The 6,619-nt window shown below is 37.1% G+C and overlaps 1 protein-coding gene across 1 annotated transcript in view; it reads left to right on the top strand.

Annotated features, from left to right (window-relative positions):
- The first annotated feature begins 194 nt into the window (after positions 1–194).
- Positions 195–6,619, top strand: part of LOC106881105 (neurotensin receptor type 1) — a 106,843-nt gene continuing 100,418 nt past the window's right edge. Inside the window, exon 1 of the mRNA XM_014931342.2 lies at positions 195–2,287. The gene's annotated coding sequence lies outside the window, so the exon portion shown is untranslated. The remainder of the gene's footprint in view (positions 2,288–6,619) is intronic.

Raw genomic sequence — 6,619 nt, 5'->3', positions numbered from 1 at the left:
ATATATATATATATATATATATATATATATATAACAACATATTACCAGCTACTGTAATGACATTTAAACTGCTGCTGTTGCTGCTACTAATACACCTACTGCTACCACCTCTGGTGATGACGATAATGACGTCGACGACAACGATGACGACGATGATGGCGGTGTGGATTAAGAAGTCGATGACTATGATGTAATGTTGTTGTTGTTGAGGATGATGAGGATGATGAGGATGTCAGTGGTGCTACTATTGCTGGTGTTGGTGGTGATAGCGGTGGAGCCGCTGACGTTGACAACGGTGAAGGTGGTGATATTGTCGGCTGCAGTGATGACCGCGTCGGCGTCGGCGTCGGCAGTTTTTAATGGTAGTGGTTGTGAGGTAAGGATTGGAGATACAGTAGTGTAATGAAAGAATAGGGATACAGAAACATCTGCAGCTGCAGCAGTAGCAATGCTTCAGCCGTAGTAAATAATGTTCCAACTAGACACACTTCATTATAAGAGCAAATAAATCATTCCATGATAACGATATATGCTTGCCGTTGTTTAGCTGTAGTTGTTACAGAGGATTATTAGCTGGTGTTGTTTTATAAGTACCTGGACATGAAAGGGGGAATAAAATAATAATACACTCATTGAGTTTTAGACTGAGATAGAAACATATAAACATATTAAGCAGTCGAAAACAAACTATAACACAAAGCACATGGATGTAAAGAAGTGAATGAGCGATAAATTGTTGGAGTGGATCTAAGGCAAAGGAAAGTAAGAAAAAAAAAAAAGATTAAACAGTAAGACAGAAAAGATTAAACAGGAGCTAAAAGCAGTGGTTATTGAACAAAACAAACAGATAAATAACGAAATAAGACAGAACCGAATAACTACAGCGAGAGTGATTCTGTGCATGTTGTGTCTAAAGTAATTTTCTTTCTGTTTTGTATTTTTTGTTGTTGTTATTTTAACGTTACATTTGATCTCATGTGCGCATGAACGTTTAGTTGCTATACATACATAGGCATACACACACACATACACACACGCATATACACACGCATATATGCACATTCACAGATGCCCACAAATTCACACATGTATGTACATATACACATGTATGTACATATACACATACATACATGTACATAAATACATGCATATACGGGAGAGAGGAAGAGAGAAAGAGAGAGGGGAAGAGAGAAAGAGAGGAAGAGAGAAAGAGAGAAAGAGAGAAAGAGAGGGGAAAGAGAGAGAGAGAGAGAGGAGAAAAAGAGAGAGAGGAGAAAAAGAGAGAGAGGAGAAAAAGAGAGAGAGAACGGGAGATAGACAGAAGAAGACCATAAGAAATGCAGGTAGTGTTACGATATCCGATGTTCAGTAGGAAAAGAGTGAGATTTCAAACAGATAATTGATTTTCGGTAAGAACTTCGGTATAAATAAAGCGAAGCATATTTAATAAACGAATTCCGAACTAATCCTGAACTAAAAGTCCCCTAACTCAAGCGGAAACGGCGAAGAAATTAAAAACGAATAATATTGTTTATGAAAAAGAGAAAAAAGGAACAAGGAGCACACAAAAAAAAAAATAAAATAATCGAAGAAAGAAAAGCCAAAAGATCGGTGACAGGCCCCACCTTGGCATTTATTATGCTAAAGTTGGTGCTGTTTGATTGGTTGAATATTCATATTTAACAGGAAGAACGAGGCGCCTTCTGAATGTATGTGACAGGAATACACGCTATCATAGTGTCTTGATTCCTTTCTTATTTCTTCGTCAAAGAGTTTTCTCAGCGTTTACAGTCATAAGTTGTTTTTACATCGTAACAGTAACAACATTCTGTTTATAATCGAAATACATTCCCCTTGAATATCAAGAGATACAGAATACTCAAAAATTATTAATAAATAGAAAAGAAGAAAAATACACATCTACAATTATACCGAGATAGAATATATGGTATACATGAAACTTTGCAAAGTGGATAGGGTTGCAAGGAAGAAAGATTAAAGGATAAACATTTGATGCCTACGGTACATCTTAATTATCTACATAATTTAAATCCAAGCAAATGTGTTGATAAAACAAAGTAATGAAAGAATAAACGTTAAGTATAGAATAAAAAAAAATACAATGGTTTGTTAAACGTATTTAAAAAAGTTCAATCATCTTACTTTAAAAGGACTTTCAATACATTTAATAAAACATCTAATAAATGTAATAAATCCTTGAACAAGTGAAATTGCAAACTATTAAAGTCAACAACGCGCGAGAACATCAATTTCTAAAAGACCGAAGGTGAGTGAATCATTTTCTATTTCTAACGAAGTTATTTATGAGTGAATAAAATTGATTGAAACTATATTACGCGTATGTTAATGATTAAGAAATACAAAGAGATATAAAGAGGCAAATACAAAAAAATATATAGACCTAACAAGAACGCATTAAAGTTATATACATGTGTTTGTGACTGTCTGTCTACATACATACGCATAAACACATACACACAGACGAACAGCTTTTGATATAAGGCTGTTGTCTCAGTATTCTAATGATAGATCGAAATGTTTTTTTGTGCAATATTTTGTATACATTTCTCTGTTGATATATAGGTGCACCTATGCACGAAATATTTGTACATGTACACACACATATACATACACACAACACACACACACACACACACACACACACACACACACACACACACACACACACACACACACACGCACACACAACACACTCGTGGTTGTGTGTGTATATATGTATATTTGTGTGCTATCATATGTGTATATGTGCATATGATTGTATCGAAAAGTATTTAAAATAAAATTATTTACATGTCTATCTATCTATCTATCTATCTATCTATCTATCTATCTATCTATCTCTGTAGGTATATAATTATCTATCTATTTAATTATCTATAAACATATGCGCGCGCGCACACACACACACACACACACACACACACACATATACACACACACACAAACACATACACAGTGCCTGTTGTCAATATCGCTGCGTATATTTTGCAAACATTAAAATACATTCGTATTATACGTCCATAATATGTACCAAAAACTTACAAAGATATCTGACTAGGACAATCCTAGAAGAATTCTAAGAGATACCCTTAAGTCGATTGGTAAAATTGTTTGTATTGTTGCTAATGAACGTTCCGGATATATATTTAAACTTTTAAAGGTCCGATCAAACTTCTGGTTACATTGTTTTTTTTTACTAGTGTTACTTTATCGAATTTTCTCAAGAGTAATTTCTCTTTGCTCACTATAAGCCTTTATATTTATATGAGATACAAGCCTTTATATTTATATGAGATACATATCACATGTAATATAATCTCTATCGAAAATAGGGGATTTTTCGAGAAGGTTCAATTGGTTTAATTGCTGGAGAAAATTATCAGATTGATATTTAATCGACTGTGGAGCGCGTGGCTTAATGATTACGGTGTTGCAGTCATGACCGTAAGATTGTGGTTTCAATTCCCGGACCGGACGATGCGTTGTGTTCTTGAGAAAAACGTTTCATTTTCACACTGCTCATGTCCATTCAGCTGAAATGAGTAATCCTGTGATGTACTGGCATTCGGTCCAGGCGGGGAATATATACTCTACAGAATCCGGGAAACGGGCCTTATAAGCCGATGGTTCGTGAAGGACCTTTGATCTTTTTGATTTAATCGATTCAGGTACACTTCCAACGCAGAAGGTACTCAGTTGACCATTATTTCCTGTTAATTCACACAAATCTAATATTGGTTTTAAATTTTGGTACAAGGCCAACAATTTGCGGAGAGTAGAGATGGGGTAAGTCGTTTACATCGAGCCCGGTGCTCAGTCAGTACTTATTTTATCGATCTCGAAGAGAAGAAAGGCAAAGTCAACCCGAGCAGAATTTGAACTCAGAACGTAAAGACGGACGAAACCCCGCTAAACATTTCCTCGGCGTGGTAACGATTCTGCCCGCTCGCCGCCTTACACAAAAACAAAAAGTAAAAAAGGGTAATATAAAAGCTTCTTTCCGTGATATGAAGGAATTATCTACATGTCTGAGGATTTTTTTTTTGCGACGAGTTTTGTCACACACATACAATGTATACAAAACAAACTCTATACTAAGCCAAAGCAGAGCATCTTATTTGTTGCTCGGTCTGCTAGAAACAGCAGCCAACTTCCTCAAATAGAATCTATTTTCTTAAAATGATCGACACATAGGATAATGCACTCCCAGATTAACATAAAAGTTAAGATGTGCTCGGCTTTTAATCAAATGCACAAGCGCGGCTGTGTGATAAGATGTTTGCTCCCCAAACACATAGTCCCGGGTTCAGTCCCACTGCGTGTCACCTTGGACATGTGTCTTCTACTACAGCATCGGGCCGACCAAACACACACGCACACACACACACACACACACACACACACACACACACACACACACACACACGCACATGCACGCACACACGCACGCACACACGCACGCACACACACACACATGTATGTAATTATGTGTGTGTATGTATTTGTGCATGTGTGTTTGTCTGTGTGTATTGTCATCCACCACCGCTTGACAACTGGTGTTCCCGTAACTTAAAAGTTCAGCAAAATACACATATAGAATAAGTACTAGATTTAAAATAAGTTTACTGGAGTCGATTGACTCGATTAAAAATTCTAACAGCTGAAACAAGTAAAATACGTGTATCTTGATTCAGAACGGCCTCCACCGCCAGCCACCATGATATTCACCGTAAACTATGCAGTCTGCTCAGATAGTCGTATATTGATAAGTAAAATAGTTATAAAAGAATACGAGAAATGCCTGAACACACGGAGAATAGAATACCCAAGTAATAATTCTTTCCCTATTGTAAATATGGTTCAAAAGAAATAATCGAAGTAACTATATTTTACTTATACTGCACATATTGTAGCATTGTGTCTACTATAATTCTTTTACGGTATGTATTTGTGACTGCATTGTACGTGTGTGAGCATTTAGGGTTAGTACATAACCACATGTTTCCGAGTTCAATCCTACTGCGAGGCACCTTGGACATGCGTCTTATAAAGCTTATTTAGTGGACTTGGCAGTGGTTGACGGAAACTGAAAGAAACTCATTGTATTGGGTTGTCTGGAAAGTTCGTGCCGATTTTTAAAGGAATGAAAAAGGTCAATAAATACATACCATTACATTTCTAATGAACCAAATATGAACCATTTTGTTGCTCAATGCATCTCCACCTTTCCTTTAACTTGAAAATACCCTCTTCCCAGAATTGAGGTGGTTTCATGGCAAATAAGTCGAAAGGTAAGCTACTATAAATCGGCACGAACTTTCCGGACAACCCAATATGTTTGTATGTCTGTCTGTCCGTCTGTCTGTCTGTCCGTCTGTCTGTCTGTATGTATGTATTATGTATGTATATATATATATACAGCGTGCGATGTTGTAAATTGTCGCCATCTTATATTTTTAATTTCGCGCATGCGCATTGTTTGTTTTTGAATTTGTCGACTACACAGTATAGTAGGAACACTTGGGCACAGTCTGCGAGAAAACGGTACCATAATACATTTCACTCTGCCAGAAATTTGGAATCGACATGCTGTACTGCTTGGCATTCGTGCCGGAATCTCCAATACAAGCATTTCAGAATGTTTGGGTGTCAGTCTGAGGACATGTACCAAGAAGGATAAAAATCAAACAGCCAGGCAACATCATGGTGTTTGTAGTGATCACTAGGGATGGCGATGTTATGCTTCTGTTTATCTTCCCACCCGGCATCACACTCAACATGGAGGCCGACATCAAGTGCCTGGAGGAGGTAGTGCTGTCTCGGGTCAAGAAGGTGGCTGCTAAAAGTCCCTATGTCTGACAACAAGACTCTGAACCATGCCACATAAGCAGGAAAAACCAGTCATGACTGTCAGACACTTTCTGCGACCACGTCACCTCTAACCTCTGGCCACCTAACTCCCCAGACTCCAACCCCCTAGATTATTATGTGTGCGGTGCAGTTGAGCGAGAGACCATCAAAATTCCTTGTAACACCAAAGATGAACTGAAGGCAAGGATTATGGCAGTTTTCACCAACATAAACAAGGAGACTGTCTAGAAGAGTTGCAGAAGATTCCAAGTTTGTCTGGAGACAGGGATCAAAGTCAATGGCGATTTTATTGAATAAATTTTATCTGTAATATTTCAAGATATTTTTCTGTAATTTTGGTAAATATATCTGTTAAAATGGGATGTCAGTGTTATTTTCATTTTCTCGTAATTTAGACGACAGTTTAATCACCGCACCCTGTATATATATATTGTTTTATTATTCTTCCCATTGATTTCAGTCATTCTACTGCGGCCATGCTGGAGCACCGCCTTATTCTTTGTAAGTCTAGTACTTATTCTATCGGTCTCGTATGCCGAACCGCTAAGTTACGGGGATGTAAACACACCAACATCGGTTGTCCAGTGATGATGGGACAAACACAGACATACAAACATACACACATACACAAACACACACACACACACACAAACAGATATATATATATATATATATCTGTGTGTGCATATATATATATATATATATA

This window comes from Octopus bimaculoides, chromosome 3 (genome assembly GCF_001194135.2).
Source record: "Octopus bimaculoides isolate UCB-OBI-ISO-001 chromosome 3, ASM119413v2, whole genome shotgun sequence".
Lineage (NCBI taxonomy): Eukaryota > Metazoa > Mollusca > Cephalopoda > Octopoda > Octopodidae > Octopus > Octopus bimaculoides.
This window is presented reverse-complemented; position numbering and strand designations above follow the sequence as displayed.